Consider the following 17,419-nt stretch of genomic DNA (forward strand, 5'->3'; position numbering starts at 1 on the left):
GTATTTCAGGAAACTACATATGGGATTTGATTCCAGCTACAATTATTAATACGATTTGGAAAAAAAGGAATGACAGAAGATTTGATGTTAATCATCATTCAAAATAGACGATGATCTCATCTTTGAAGCCAAATCTTCAATCCTCTCTTGGTCAGCGGCAGCAAGACACAAAGTTCATTTGAATTTCTCTCATTGTGTTTTAGCTAATTGGCCTGCAATTTTTCTGTAGTCTTTGCTTTCTTTTGAAACTGTTTTTTCTTTGTTTTCTTGTACCTCCGGTAGATTAGTTTGTAAATTCTTTTCTAACGATTTATTCTTTTTTTCAATCAAAAATAAATAAAAATTAGCCTGAATATTTGGGTATACCCAGGTTATTGGGGTGTACCCAGATTTAAATGGAAATAGTTCCCTTACTAAGGAGAGGCCAAATATGGGTGAGTTTACTTTAATATCCTTGAAGTAATTAAACTTAAAAACCAAACCCTATTTTAATCGGTGAACCCTAAAATTAAAAACTAAACCAACTCTTAATCTTCTCTTCCTCCTTCATCTTCCATTAACCTCTCTGCAAACCGTGAACTTTGAATTTCCACAAAAATGGTTGATACTAAACAATTAAGTAGCAATAACGATTCAACATGTAATATCAAAAGAACCAAATCAAAGGGAAAAGGTAAGGAAAAGTTGGGAACTAGTGAAATCAGTAAACACTACATGAAAAATATACATCTGCAACTGGAGTTTGACAACCCTTTGCTAAATGTCGTGGAACATCCTATGTTTTACAACTTTTTTCAAAGGAAGTGTCGTAGAAGGGCATTAGTACTAATCCCCAAGATCAAAGGGTTGCGACAAAAAAAATAAACGACAACCCTTTGAGCAAAACAGTTGTGACGCCATTTAGCTTTCACAACCGTTTTCCAGATATGTAGTTCATAATCCTATCACAACCACTCGCAAGAGTCGTTGAAGATAAACAAAATATGAAAAAAAAAAGGAATGGTGTCGAGGGGATTCCTTTATAAGTGTTGTTGAAGCAAAAATATAGCATGTTGGAAAAAAATGAGGTTGCAGGGATTTGATCCTGAGCCTCATGCATGCAAGTTCATACCATCAACCATGACTACACTGCCACAACACTGTCAGGTTTGTGGTTTTTGTTTATACTTAGTTCATCACAACCTTTGAAAACCTTTATAAGAGTTTTAAAAACAAAATATGATGTTTAAAAATAAGGCTCAGTCACCTGAGCCGTAAACACCGCAAAGCCTTCCCTCTAAACAATCACATACATTCTACAATGATAATGCATCTCATTTCATTTCTACTAGTTTCCTGGCACTTCTTCAAGTACCCAATTTCTTCCAATCCACCAAAAAACATAAAAAAGAATGAAAAATTTTCAGAAACAATGACAACCCATAGCACCAAATGGTAACTAAACACAAAAAAGAAGACAAATTACTATGCATATCTAGTTCTGCAACTGTAAATGACTGTACCATCAAAAATTCCCGTTTTCTCTTCTCTTTTTTTCGGGCTTGAGACCGAAATGAAATGATAAATCATTTTCACCGGCGGAGTTAAAAAAGGGTATTCACTCGGAACTTAGGTCAAACATCACAATCACAATCATAATCACAATCACATTCACAATCACAATAATAAGATCAAACATCACAACCAGAAGAACAGTTATAGTATCAGCGAAGGAAATGCACAAGAACTGTTACAACAAGATCCACAATGACAGCAACGAGAACGACGAAGACAGTAAAAAAATATAACAGTAAACGTAATACATACACTGCGTACTGAACTAACTTGTGAACTTATTTTTCTTCTTTCTCGGAACCACTATGACAGCTTCAACATCTTCTCTTGCGTAACTCTCGCTCTCGCCCTCCATTTGTAAGCCAAGAGTTGAAGTATCCATAGGTTGGAAACTTGTGTCATCCTTTTCATTGTATACCTCTAATTTATGGAAACCCCTAGGTGGTGGTTTCAACATGACATACCAGTTGGATGTATCCGACTCCCGAGAATAGAAAACTTTTCGCGCTTGTGATGCTAAAATGAACGGGCAGTTACGAAATTGGTTCTTATGATGCTTTAAGTTGACTAATGTGAATCCTTTCTCTACCTTTACACCAAAATAGGTGTGAGCCCAGTCACATTTGAATATGGGAACTTGAAGAGTAATGTAGTTCAACACCAGAATTTCTTCTAAAACACCATAGAAACTAGTGGTTTCTGATCGTCCTGCAACTAAAGTTTTTGATTCAATTGAGACACCACTGTTTTGTGCGACTCTTTGAACATCCTTCGTAAGAAACCTAGACCCATTGATTAGCAAGCCTTTATATGACACGCAGTTTTCTAAAGGCCCTTTTGACAACCACTCTACCGTGTTTGATACTGACATGCCTTGTTTAATTTGCATATAAACCTACAAATGCATACTCAGAACATAAAAATTAACTAAAATGGTTATCTGAGCATGAGAAGATATATTTATAGCGATTTTGTGCCTAACATGGATGGTTTTATGTAACAAAATCAAACAGAATATCTTGAACCCATACATGTAAACAGAATCAAACAATCTATATAACACATCCATGGACGATTGTTCTATTTGTGTTTTCTGAAGTCTTAAAATCCATAAGTGATTAAACTAGCTACTAAGGTGCACAATCTGACTAAAAGTGGAAAAACATACCTTCTTTTAATCCAATCTCCGAATGTGTCTGACTATATGGAAATGAGCTGGTATTCATTGGTAACAGACCTCCCAACGTAATATTTTAACTCATCCATATGCATTCTAAGATAAAGGTAAAATCAAAAAATGACGTGTTAACTGACAAACCATTTCTAATGAACAATAATGTGATACTTACGCCAGATATGGGTCAATTTCTACTATGTTAAAAAGCATATACCTATGAGCAATCTTTAGCTTTTCATTATCCATACGCACTTGTTCACCTTTATAAAGAGGACGTGCTGTCGGTGTGGTACCATCGTTTTTATCAAACCTTGAGTTTTCTCATATTTCAGCTTCTTTATCCGTGACAATAGAATACCTAACACACTCCATTCCAAGATAACACTTTGCTATACAAGCTTCAGGTAGTGCATAATTTTAATATTTTTTTGAATGTCTTCATATACCTATACCAAAGTAGCATATGAAACAGTTATACCAATTAGAACACTTAAATATTAGTAACTCTAATCTATAAGGGAAAGCTACTGACATGTTGTGTAACACACCTTTCAAATGGATACATCCAACGATATTGTATAGGTCCACATAAACGCATTTCTCGAGCTAGGTGAATTTTAAAGTGCACCATCACATCAAAAAATGATAGAGGTAAGTACGCCTCCAACATACACAAAGTCTCAGAAACTTTTACTTCAAGTTCTACTAATCTTTCGAGATGAAGTACCCTTTAGCATATTTCATGAAAATAAGAACACAACCTGAAAATCGCCTTACTTGGCCCCTCAGGTAAAAGTTCCCTCAAAGCTACAAGTAATATTTGTTGCATAAGAACATGGTAATCATGATCCTTAAGGACACCTAAACAACCATCTTTCGAGAAATACTTCCTAAGATCCGAACTATACCCATATGGAACCTTCAAATTTCTCATCCTATTATAAAATATAACCTTATTCTGTTGCTTTAGTTGTATGGTGCTGGTTTCAGAATTGTTTTTCCATTTATCTCTTGCGGATGCAATTCTAATTGTATTCTCATACTCTTCAGATCATAACGGGATTTCAAATCATCTTTTGTTTTGAACTTTATATTCAAAATAATACCAATGATGCTCTCACAGACATTTTTTTCTGTAGGCATAACATCAATATTATGCCGTAGTAACAAATCCTGGGAATTCATGAAAAAACCTAGCATTAGTAATACCAAAAACAAAAGATGAGTCATGTTCAATGAAATTCAAGTTTTACACATGTATAATTACCTATAAAGTCATTCTGACAATCTAATATATGTCTAGCATGCTTTTGGTAGTCGTTGGTGGTTGTAATTAAGTTGTCTATGTAATGAACCCAAACCATATTAATAATGATTTGAAATTGCACATTGGTACGTGATACTACTACACACTAAGAAAAAGAACTAGAAAAACAGGATACATGTAAACCAAAAAGCACATATATATGAAGTTATAGTGAGTTCAAGAAAACATGATAGAACCTCATAAAACTATTTGGAAGTTCAAGGGATGATGGGTATTCACTTTATAGCGAGTTCAAGCATAGATCATGTGCACGAAACTATTTAACAAGTAAATGTGAAGTTGGAACTGACCTTCTAGTAAGGAAGGTCGAAGAATATCGACCGTTTGTTAAACACCCGAAGCTCAGTTTCCTCATTAGGTGCACCCAATATAGCCTCATCAGAAACAACATCCCTTTTCCGCTTCCCACACTTAGAATTACCATCCTTTGCACCTTTTGCCGCACTACTCTGACCCTTTTTCTTTACCATCTTCTTCTTCTTCTTCTTTTCCTTTTTTTCTTTCCTTTTATCCTCCTCGTTCTTCTCCACTTTTCCAAGATTATTCACAATACTGCTCTGACGTTCAAACACCGCAGCACCATACATAACAGGTGGTTTTTCTCTCCCCTCAATTTCTCCATTAAACATATCTTTTTTCTGCCGAAGAGGATGATTATCACTAAGAAATCTCCTACGGTTCATGTATACATTTTTACGACTAAATTGCAACCAATTACTAATTAAGTGTATTATCACCACAAAGAGGGCAGACTGCCTTCCTTTTATACGTACATCCAGATAGATTTCCATACGCATGGAAATCATTAATTGTCCACATCAATAAAGCCTTCAAGTTAAACTTTGTTTTACTAAACAAATCATATACTTTCACGTTGTTTTCGCACAACTCAATAAGATCATCAATCAATGGCTGCAAGTATACATCAACGTCATTACCCGGTTGTTTTTTCACTGGAATCAGCATGCTAAGAATAATGTTTTCGGCTTGCATACATATCTGAGGCGGCAAATTGTAAATCACGATCATCACCGGACAACACCTGTGGGTTGCGAAAAGATCGCCAAACAGATTGAATGCCTCAGCAGCAATCCCAAGACGCAGATTACATGAATCTGAAACAAATGCGGGAAATATTTTGTCTATGTGCTTCCAAGCCAAAGAATCTGAAGGATGACGTATCTTCCCATCTTTACTCTTGTTCATCGCGTTCCGTATCAACTGCTCAGCCAGCTCTGTTGATTAATATAATCAATTCAGTCTTGAAACAATGGGGAAGTATCCAAGAACCTTCACTGATATCTTCTTTTGGGGCTTCTCTATCATGTACGCATCGTCGTCCATGTTAGATATGTCTTGCTTCCACCTAGAATAATGACATTTAGGACATTCATCTGCATCTTTCAACTCTTTTCTAAACAAGCAACAATGATTTTCACAGGCAGGTATTTTCTCGAAAGTCAGTTGATAAGATTTCATCAGGTTCTTCACTTCATATGTTCTTTTAGGAAGACAATAACCTAGCGTCAACAGTGAATCAATTGTCTTGAGAAGCTCGTCAAAAGCCTTCCTAGAGATACCACTAACTGTCTTGTGCCTATACAACTCAACAGTGATAGATAACTTTGTGTGTGTTTCACAATTAGGGTATAACGGAATGTCAGCCGCCTCATCCACCTGGTTGTCCAACCCTTCGTCCTGCCTGATTTCATGGCCCTGATCTTGATGTGCATTACCTTCAAAATTATCCTCTCCTTGTATCTGTTCTGAACCATGTGTCGCTCCCTCTTGGTGAACATCATTAGAAATAATAGTCGGTTCCCCATGAAAAACCCACTCGGTGTATGTAGGATCCATACCTCATTTCAGCAAGTGAAGATGCACTATATTCGGAGGAAGTGGAAAAGCAAGATTCTTACGATCAACACAAGAACAACCGAACTTAGAAGGATTTCCAAGTTTTTGACAAACAGTCTCTATGAAATTCTTCAATGCATCCTGATATGGAAGATCACCCCCACATAAAAGATAGATAAAATCAGAACACCGTAATAATAACGTAAACAATCTAGCAAACCTATGTAAAGAATATAATTAATATATATCCTTAAGTTAAACATATTAACCTTGGACAATGAATCCAATCTTTATTCATCAGTTAGAACGAATTCAATCGATCGATACATGTGAAAATAAAACTTGAATATGCGTGTAACAGAAAAAAGAAGAGTTAGAATATGGTTTACATACAGATCTAGCCCTGCAACTTAATTATGTAAGTTATGACCAACATAATTAAGTAACCATAAAAATCATAAGCTGTAACTTAAAACTTTTCTTAACCAAATAAGATATGAGAGTAATACTACCAAAAATCATAAGTTGTAACTGAAATGAAGTACTTTTTATTTCTTTTAAATCATGGTCTTACACATAAAATTAAAATTTTATTATATATGAAGACTTTTCCCTATTTTTGTAACTATATCAGCTATTTGATTTGTCGAAACTCTAACTTTTTATTTTGCACCAATGAAGATAGCATATGAAGTCCATGTAAAAGCTCCACATTGTTCACATACAAGCTAGGTAAGCTATGTGCTTATCGTATTGATTGTTGCATATTTTTAGGGTGAGTTTGCAGTTGCACGTTGAAGAAAATCATCACTGATTGTGAAGTGAACAATCTTCAAAAGAGTGATCATCTTCTCCACAAGCCTTAAAGCTTTTCGTTGATGGTAATAACAACAACTTGGCTTTGAAAGGGTCAGAAGCATCATTAAACCATTGAAATTAGGTGCAGTAAGGTATGGTGCACTTGAAGAATATTTTTCCATAGGTTTCAGTTGTTGTAGATCATAGAAATGCTCTCAGACCATTACAAGGAACATGCTTGCACCTAGAATAGATCCAAGGGCATTTTTTTCATTCTTATCATATTGTTGTTGTTGTTGCAACTATTACTGCTACTTGAAGAGTCTTTCACACCTCCACCCATGACTGATTCAGTGTTTTTAAAGCTAATAAATTAGAAGCTAATTTCAGTCCCTACCTAGTAATACAATCCTGCAACATTTGACTACTTATTTTAACAACAAGTAGTCATACACACACACACACACATTAAACAAAGATCTCCAAATTCTGTGTATAACAATCAGTTCACAATCCTCTAAATATCTAAAGCATATACCTTTGAACTCTTCTCTCAAATTAAGCTTTGTTTCCCTCCCAGTTCAGCCAAGTATGTGTATACGAAATTCTCTTGAAGCAAATCCTGCAAAAGAATTAAAATTTGAATCAATATAATGCAAATCACCTAAATTCAATGCGAACCCTAATTCTAATCATTTAAATTAAATGCAACTTAATTCACCTGAATTCAATGCAAACCCTAATTCAAAATATTAATGCAACTGATTTTATTGCAACCACCTGAATTTAATGCAATGATTGAAAAATTTAAATGAAATTAACTGAAACAAACGACCCCAATCATCAAACGATTTAAATTCCATGATTGAAAAAAACTTAAAATTCAAACTCAAAAAAAATAAATAAATCAAAATCGAGAATCAAAATAAAAAAATAAAATAAAATAAAAACTAAACCCTAAAGAGATCGAGAAACCTGATTTACGGACCTGGGTAAGCCTTCAGCTAGGTCGATCTGTTGATTGTTGTAAGTCTTCAACTCGATCTGTTGATTGTTGTAAGTCTTCAAATAGATATGTTGGTGTAAAAAACTACAGCTACCTCGATCTGTTGGGTTGATGATGGTGGTGATCTGTTGATGATGGTGGCTTTGATGGTTGCAGGAGATGGTGGTCTTACAGAGAAATAAGTGATGAAGGAGGAGGAAGCTGCAGGGGATAAGGTTAGAATGCAAAAAAGAAGTGGATGAGAAAGGTTAAGGGAAAAAAAAAACAATGGACGGTAACATATTGAAATGGATGGTTAGGATGTAATATTTTCTACAACCCCTTTCATAACCTTTAGTAGAAGTCATCGTAAAGCGTTTTTCGTTCTGCTAAATTTTTTTGCAACTCAGCTAAAAAAAATTCAATTATGCTAAATGTTTTTAACTTCTGCCAAATTTTTGACGAAAAGGGGTGATTTTGGGCCTTAAGAGATATTCACTTAAGGTTTTGGAGAATATTCCAAGGGAATCTTACTTGTAAAAGGTTAGATATTCATCGTTCTTACCAAGTTTCGTACTTATATGAATCCGCTCCTGTCCAGGTTTCGACCTCGGAGCCAGTTTCTTTCCCGAACTTAACGAAATTGTGTGCTTAATGTTTTGGAGAATATTCCAAGGGAATATTATTTGTAAAAGGTTAGATATCCATCGTTCTTGCCAAGTTTCGGACTTATAGGAGTCCACTCCTGGCCAGGTTTCGACCTCAGAGCCAGTTTCTTTCCCAAACTTGACGAAACTGTATATGCTTAAGGTTTTGGAGAATATTCCAAGGAAATATTACTTGTAAAAATTTAGATATTCATCGTTCTTACCAAGTTTCAGACTTATAGGAGTCCGCTCCTGGCCAGGTTTCAACCTTGGAGCCATTTTCTTTCCCGAACTTGACGAAACTGTGTCTGCTTAAGGTTTTGAAGAATATTCCAAGGGAATCTTACTTGTAAAAGGTTAGATATTCATCGTTCTTACCAAGTTTCGGACTTGTAAGAGTCCGCTCCTGGCCAGGTTTCGACCTCAGAGCCAGTTTCTTTCCCTAACTTGACAAAACTGTGTGTGCTTAAGGTTTTGGAGAATATTCCAAGGGAATCTTACTTGTAAAAGGTTAGATATTCATCGTTCTTACCAAGTTTTGGACTTATAGGAGTCCGCTCCTGACCAGGTTTCAACCTCAGAGCCAGTTTCTTTCCCGATCTTGACGAAACTGTATGTGCTTAAAGTTTTGAAGAATATTCCAAGGGAATCTTACTTATAAAAGGCTAGATATTCATCTTTTCCCCAAGTTTCGGAGTTATAGGAGTCCGCTACTGGCCAGATTTCGACCTCGGAGCCAGTTTTTTTTCCCGAACTTAACGAAACTCTGTGTGCTTAAGGTTTTGCAGAATGTTTCAAGGGAATCTTACTTGTAAAATGTTAGATAGTCATTTTTCTTACCATGTTTCGGACTTCTAGGAGTCCGCTCCTGGCCAGGTTTCGACCTCAGAGCCAGTTTCTTTCCCGAACTTGACAAAACTGTGTGTGCTAAAGGTTCTGGAGAGTATTCCAAGGAAAATATTACTTGTAAAACGTTAGATATTCATCGTTCTTACCAAGTTTCGGACTTATAAGAGTCCGCTCCTGGCCAGGTTTCGACCTCGGAGCCAGTTTCTTTCCCGAACTTGACGAAACTATGTGTGCTTAAGGTTTTGGAGAATATTCCAAGGTAATCAGACTTGTAAAATGTTACATATTCACCGTTCTTACCAAGTTTCGGACTTATAAGAGTCCGCTCCTAGCCAGGTTTGGACCTCGGAGCCAGTTTTTTTCCCGAACTTGACGAAACTGTGTTTGCTTAAGGTTTTGGAGAATATTTCAAGGGAATCTTACTTGTAAAATGTTACATATTCAATGTTCTTACCAAGTTTCGGACTTATAGGAGTCCGCTCCTGGCCAGGTTTCGACCTCGGAGCAAGTTTCTTTTCCAAACTTGACGAAACTGTATGTGTTTAAGGATTTGGAGAATATTCCAAGGGAATCTTACTTGTAAAAGGTTTCATATTCATCGTTCATACTAAGTTTCAGACTTATATGAGTCCGCTCCTAGCCAGGTTTCGATCTCGGATCCAGGTTCCATGTCGAACTTGACGAAAATTGGTGTATATATTAATTGTTTTTTTGGTTATTATTTCTAATCCGACGATCTAGAATTTAGCAAAAACTAAAAAAGGATCACTACTCAATCCTAATGTTACAATTACTTGTTTGGTTTGACAAAAACATACACATTTCTCAATACGTAACATATTCTCTTAACCAATCAGATTTTAAAAAATCTCATCTAACGGCTCTAAAGCCCAAATCTAACCTATCATGTGGATTGAGAATTTTACAGCCAGCATCCTGGCCAAACATCGCGCCCACAATTTACGACGTGTCGCTTCTTCAATTTTCGGTCAGTTTTCGGAAAAATAAAAAATTGAGGACCACACAAAATGTCTCCATCGGTTCCTTATCCTTCTCCATTCATCTCTTTCACTTTTCTTTCTCTTTCTTCAACAGAGAAAAACTCTCTGCAAAAACTCATATTTTGTCAGAAAGTTTTTAACATTTTTGATCTCAGAAAATCAAAATATCACCATATCCTCTCATCTCAGAAACTCTCGTCAAATCCAACTATCCACAGAAAAACTCTCAAACCTCAGATCTATCTGCAACCCTCGTCAGAAAATTTATCTATAGTGGTAGAAATTAATCTCTGAAACCCTATTTTCTCTTATTCTCTTTGGTTGAATATAGTTTTTTGTTCTAGGTTTTATAATATTAACATGCAATTTTACATGGTTAGAAGGATTTTAGTTTTTTTTTAATAACATGCAATTATTTGTTGGTTGTTCTAGGATTCACTGATTTTGTTTTGATTTTTTTTTTTGGATTGATCTATGCATAATATGTGAAAATAAATGGTTAGATGGTTAGATTTGTATTCTTTAAATGGGTTGATCTATACATGATACTGATTTTAGTTTGTTTTTTTTTGGATTGTTAGATATGTTCTTTAAATGGTTCAATTTGGTTGTTTTTTTCCTGAAAGTATTATGGTTTTTTTTTTTTTTTTTGGTTAGGGTGCAGATGATGAAGTTCAATTTATAGTTGTATTACCAATGTGATATTTTTTACTAGTCATGTTTATTTTGTAAATATCCATTAAATGAATCCGTAAGACCTGATGGTTGGAATACGGAACCCCTAGTTCATTCTCAACTGAGAATTGTGCAGTTCTTCCGTATTCCAACCATCAGGTGTCAGTTTGCTTAGTGGTTATATGTTGGTTTATCTGAATTTTTGTTTTAGCTTGTAAGTGTTGTTCTATTCAGTATGCAAACTCCAGAGCCTAGAAATTTATGTTTATTAAGGATGGTGCTAACCAATCTAAGTGGATGGAAGCATCTTGGTTGTAGATATTGAGGAACCAATATGATTAGATGGAAACATCTAAAGAGTCTATTCATAAAAGCACAGAGCTCAGGTGTTAAAAAAAGAAAACATGGTAGTTTCGCCATATGTCGTTGAATTCTTTTCACTTCTATTTTTATTTTCTTCAAAATATGTTTCTTAGTGATTTGGTGGGGCATATGATTCAAGTTGTTACCACTGCGATGATGAAAAAGAGTGATTGAGATACAAAAAAAAAAAAAAAAAGAAAGAAAGAAATTGACACCAGACCAACCGGAATTAATTCAATAAAGTCGACCACTAGTACCCTTGTATATGCTAGCTGAGTTGACCTAGAGTTAGGATTATCACCCGCTGCTCACCCTGTATATGCCAGTTGTGTTGATATTAGTCAGACCGGTATCTCAATCCATTAGGATAGGTTCATCCTAGTAGTGGCCTTCAGACATATATGGGAAACACCATTCACCTTAGTCAACATCAAAACCATCTACGTTTTTCTCTACATCCATCTTCATAATCTTTCCATGTGATTGGTTGACTCCGGTTATGATGTCCAGAAACTATCTGAGTAGAGATCTGTCACTTATATATGAATTTTAGTATGCTTGAGTGCAAACTCGTGTAAAACAATTGGAATTTTGCATCAGGGTACTTCCTCCTGCAGTCAATGAGAGTATGCCAACCAAGGAGATTTTTTAGTGCCTTCCAAGGTTCTGCGTAAATAGCTAGGGTCTGGAGTATAAAGGTTTTGTGGGTATATCTCTTGTAAGCACTTCCGAGACTATAACACGGCCACTAGGGCCACCTAGGGGTTTAAAGGCTTATTGCATAACTTAAATGCAATCGACGATGCCTGCGTTAGTGAGTTAGGATTTTATTTTATTTTTGCTCGAGGACTAGCAAATAATAAGTTTGGGGGTATTTGATAGATACATTTTTGTGTCTGATATAATCTCAATTGTATATATTGTTAGTGCTCGATTTTGTATTTATTATGGCTTTTTGTGTCTTTGTAGGTATGTTTGAGAAAATGGGCTTTTGCGGCGAAATTGGCTCGAAAAGTGGTTTTTGGGCTCGCGGGAGAAAATTATTATACGGACCTTAAGTTTGGATAAGGGGTAACCTAATTATTAAGGGGAAACCTCAGGACACCCCCTCAAGACAACTTAATATACGCACTCCTAAGTTGGATAAGGGGCACCCCTAATTGTTGTTTCTAAAAATCTACTTTTGCAATAGTTGAGAATCAATTTGAACGTGTGAAATTTCATGATTATAACTAGTATCAATTTGGAATTGGTAAATAGCGGAATCCTAGCCCCAGTCTCTCCATAATTTCACAACACATCAACTTGTATTTTATTTATTTTCTTTTGCTTTAAAAATTAAGTCTAAAAATATGCTTTCACAAGTCTCAACGAACCTATTACTACAACAACTTTGAAAACCCCATCAAATAGCAACAGTTGCGTGGAGTTGCAAAAGGGACTTGCAACAGCAGCAAGCCGTTGCGAAACGTGGTGTTGCATATTTTTTGCAACAACTCTTAAGCTGTTGCGATTTTTTTTCCGCAACGTTTTTCGGTTCTCTTAGGTGTTTTTTCTCCCGGCTTTGTGACGGTTTTGGATGTTGCGGAAAGGTTCAGCAACTACTGGTTGATGTTGCTATATTTTTGTCGGAACAACTTCAAGCAGTTGCGAAATTAATAGCCCAAAAAACTTAGAACGACTAAACTTAGCCGGAACCGGTTTTATTATTCTGGTTCTAAATTTAGCAACAGTTTATAGCCGTTGCTAATTTTTTGCAACATAAAAAAGTCAAAGTCAACTAGTAGTTGACTTAGTCAAGAGTTCCCTGTAACATTTTCAGGCCAAGTCCCGGCCAAATCCAGGGAAAACACTACTGAGAGACACATTGAGTGCGCACTAAGTCTTTCATTTGAACAATTTATTCATGCCAATAACATACAGTCAATATATCCAATAAAATTCAGTTTCTAAACTCAGGCCAAATCTAGGCAGAATACCAATGAGAGACACATTGAGTGCCAAATTCAGTTTTAGAAAACATTTCTTAAGTTTCTGAAGAATGATATGAACAACTAAAAGATATAAAATATCAGTATATTTCTCAAGTTATGAGTTCACATGAGTTCAAATTCCATAGATGATATAAGCCAGCATAGAGGAAAATTAGAACCTCTAAGGAATACACCAACTACTACTTTATAATCATATTACATAGGTCGTAGCATTTTTTTTTTCGGTTTTTCCTGATGTGTTATAACTGGTATATAGGTTCTAATTTTATGTTTCCAGTACTGTGTATGAATAGAATTTCAGTATAACACATACCTGTCAGCAGGGGGTATGAATTTCACCATCTTTCCAGCACGTCATGTTCTACCAGACCTATGAGAAAGATCCCCTAAGTGCTAGGAAGCTCGTAATGTATCACATGTATATAAAGAGATGATATTACTGAAGAAGATATTGATGATAAACAAGACATATGTAGTAAGGATGTACCCTAACTCTCAAATATAAAGCATCCTTCCCAGCAAACTTGGTCATGTACTTGTTGCCAACATCATAAATTCTAATGGACACAGAAAGGAACTCACCAAATGGACACAGATAGGAATTCATCAAGTCCTTTCTTTTTCATGCCACGATAGTACCTTGACTTTGGGTAAGGCTTGTTCTTAATCTGCATGTAACACCTAGCAGGTCCTGCAATATTTAAGCAATGCAACAAGAATAAGAAAAAAGACTCAAACCTTGCTCGCATAACTCATACCGTATATATGTCAATAGTGAATAACAAAGATAAGTTGCTTAAATTTGGTAGCACATAGCTCATGTCATATCATAAACAGACAAATAAAATGGTAAACAAAAGAATAAATGGAAAGGCAATATAATCACAAGAGGCACCAAGGCTTGTAACTCAGTCTGACTAAATAGATCAAAGCAAAACAATATTCCTCAACCAAAATAGTTATCAGCTAATTGGGGCATGAAGCCATGGTTGAATCTGGAGTCACAAGATGATCTATGCTAAATGAAACATAAAAACACAAACATATATAGTACTGTATGATATTAAATAAGAAGATATATAAGTTTTGAAATCGTTTCAAATGTTAAGAGCCTTGCTAGATAACTTGTATAACATTGTTTCCAAATGTTGTCTGACAAGTAAAGGACATAACTAAAGATACCATGTGGTGATGGGACATAGGTGCAGAGGCTCATGAAATTGAAAGCAACATATATAATGTGATAAAACTAATTAGATAGATGGTAAGAAAGGTTGTCGTTCACTCGGACTTGATGAGATTTATTTTAGGCTTAAATATAAAAAATAGAGAAAATATACATATTATGTCACAAGATGAAGAGATGACCGGGACTCGGAATTCCACCAAACTTCAATTTCATGCAGTTCAAATACCAATTCTAAACAATAATAACTCATAATATCAAATTTCATTGACTCTTATTCATTGCCTGACATAGATTTCAAAAGTAATGGATGTAAATCTAAAGCATCGGATATCAAAACATTTAAGCAAGCATAACCCATCAATTGAAATGACAACCATTCAATGATAATCATAATTTCAATTAAATAACTGTGCAATTAGTCATAATAAAATTAATATAATTACCGCATTCATGAGATTTGGTTTCCTCCGTCGTCCCAGAAATGGGATTTAGTTCCTCATGATAATACTCAGAGACGATAATATGATTAAATAAATTTATTTTATTAATCACCATTGGAATTTTCATGATAAACCGTACAATCATTTTTTCTAAAATAATAATCAGGAACAATCAAAAAAATAGAATTGAAAATATTAAACTCCGAATGAAATAATGCTCTTGGCTCCGGACTACCGGACTCTCCCCTCATCTTCTGTTTAACGCGCATATATATGTTTCACTAAAGCCAGCTTTCCTCTTTTAAATTTCCCACCACGTCATTACCAATGAACGAGCGCCACGTATTGCATATTACACAAATCAACCAATAAAACAGTGCCAAATCATTATTTTGTCATCATATCCCACGAGTATGAGAAATCTTCATTTAATTAACTTTCCAATCTTGCTTACACCACCTTTAATAGCATATATCTTGCAAATATTACACATGAAAAAGCCTGTTTTCATTAAACCTTGACGTGGAACCATCCTTCCCATTTTTTATCAACTCTACAAATGAGTTTTGGACTTCCCATAGTTGGATATGTACTGAGCACATGGCATTGTGAGACCAACTTGTGTCTTATGCATGCAATTGATGAAAAGTCTATTACGGGCGATACATTTCACGGTCATTAATTTTGTCCCACCAGCTCCGCAGCCATATTAACCCATTTCCTTATGCCCGTTGTGTACAAGTCCCATTTTAGCCGTTTTTTCTGCGCCAGAGCCCATTTTATTGATTTACCTACAAAATACAATAAGTATCAAAATTATCACAAATAAGCACCAACAATATATATTTTCGGGATTAATAAAGGCACAAAAATGTGTCTATCAAATACCCCCAAACTTATTATTTGCTAGTCCTCGAGCTAATCTAATCTAGAAAAATAAAAATCTTAACTCACTAGGTGTCCCTAGTAACCGAGTGTTGTCTCGAGAAGGTTTACCAGAGGTGTACCCACAAAACCTTTACTCCAGACGCTACTTATTTACGCAGAACATTGGAAGGCACTAAAGAATCTCCTTGGTTGGCATACAATCATTGAATATAGGAGGAAGTACCCTGATGCGAAATTCTAATTGTTGTACACGAGTTTGCACTCAAGCATACTAAAATTCATATATAAGTGACAAAGCTCTACTCAGATAGTTTATGGACATCATAACCGGAGTCAACCAATCACATGGAAAGATTAAAAAGATGGATGTAGAGAAAAACGTAGATGGTTTTGATGTTAACTAAGGAGAACGGTGTTTCCCATATCCGTCTGAAGGCCACTACTAGGATGAACCTATCCTAATGGACTGAGATACCAGTCTGACTAATATCAACACAACTGGCATATACAAGGGGACCAGCGGTCGATAATCCTAACTCTAGGTCAACACAACTGGCATATACAAGGATACAGTGGTCGACTTTATTGAATTTATTCCAGTTGTTCTGATGGTCGTCTGATCTCAATTTCATTTTATTTTTTTTTGATAATAATTTTTTTTTTTGTTTTTGTTTTGGTAACTCAGTCACTCTATTTCACCCTAACAGTGGTAACAACTTGATTAGTGTGCCGCACCAAATCACTTAGAAACACATTTAAAAGAAAAGAAAATAAAAAACAGAAGGTGAAAAGGATTCAACGAGATATGGAGAAACTACCATGTTTTTTTTCTAACACTTGATCTCTGTGCTTTGATGAAAAGACTCTATTTAGATGTTTCCATCCAACTCAGATTGGTTCCTCAACTCCTACAACCAAGATGCTTCCATCCACTTAGATTGGTTAGTGCCATCCTTAATAAGCATAAATGTCTAGGCTCTGGATTTTATTAATGCAACTAAAAAGTTTCTCCCATATCCCCAATCATAAATCTAACATTGTCCTCAATGTTCCAAAGATAAAATTAAAAGAATGAACAAGGAGAAACTGGTACCATTTGAAGCAAAAGAGTTAAGGAAAGATATTACCGTGTTGCATGAGATTGGGTTACCTCCCAAGAAGTGCTAAGTTTAAAGTCTTCAGCCAGACTTGGAATGAACTAGTCACCTCACATAATCATATAGAAGTAACCGGAATAACTGTGGGTCATTTGGATCAAAAAGTATTACCAAAAGAAGAGAAAATTACAACAGACCATGAAGATACCGAACATACCCTTATTTAACTTTTTGTTTAAGACAACTATATCTAGTTGTGGCTCAGGTTCATGCTCTATAAAAGGGTCCAAATAAAATGTTTTCATGGGATGGATTTCCTCAAAAGAAGGATTCTTAAGATCATGTTGTAGAGTATGGAAATACTCAAGTAGGAACTTGGAAGCACATAACAATAACCTGAATAATTGGGGATCCTCTAAGTCAATCATATTTGACTCACACAACTGACAATGGTGCTGGTTATTCATGTTTCTACCCTAATCTCATAAAGTAGTAATTAGGTTTAGTCTCAAAACTCAATAACCGACACATCTGAAACTCACATGTTCCCAGAATTGGAAAAAAGGTTTTTGGTGGAA

This window comes from Papaver somniferum, chromosome 3 (genome assembly GCF_003573695.1).
Source record: "Papaver somniferum cultivar HN1 chromosome 3, ASM357369v1, whole genome shotgun sequence".
Lineage (NCBI taxonomy): Eukaryota > Viridiplantae > Streptophyta > Magnoliopsida > Ranunculales > Papaveraceae > Papaver > Papaver somniferum.